Genomic DNA, 230 nt, shown 5'->3' with positions numbered 1-230 from the left:
AAACCAAGGGCGAGGGAAACAAAGAATCTCTTCAAATCTTTGAACTCGTCCATGGCAATAAGAAAGTCTTATAGTGCATCCCCGCACTATCTACTGGTCTTTACCACACTAAAGTCAGTATGATCGAAGCTAATGCCATTTTTAATAAAGAGACAACCGATAACTTCACTTTTTGGCACGACTGGCTGGGTCATCCCGGGTCGTCCATGATGCGTAAACTGATTATGAAC

Source organism: Brassica oleracea, chromosome C6 (assembly GCF_000695525.1).
Source record: "Brassica oleracea var. oleracea cultivar TO1000 chromosome C6, BOL, whole genome shotgun sequence".
In the NCBI taxonomy this organism is placed as follows: Eukaryota; Viridiplantae; Streptophyta; class Magnoliopsida; order Brassicales; family Brassicaceae; genus Brassica; species Brassica oleracea.
Note: the sequence above shows the minus strand (reverse complement) of the source record.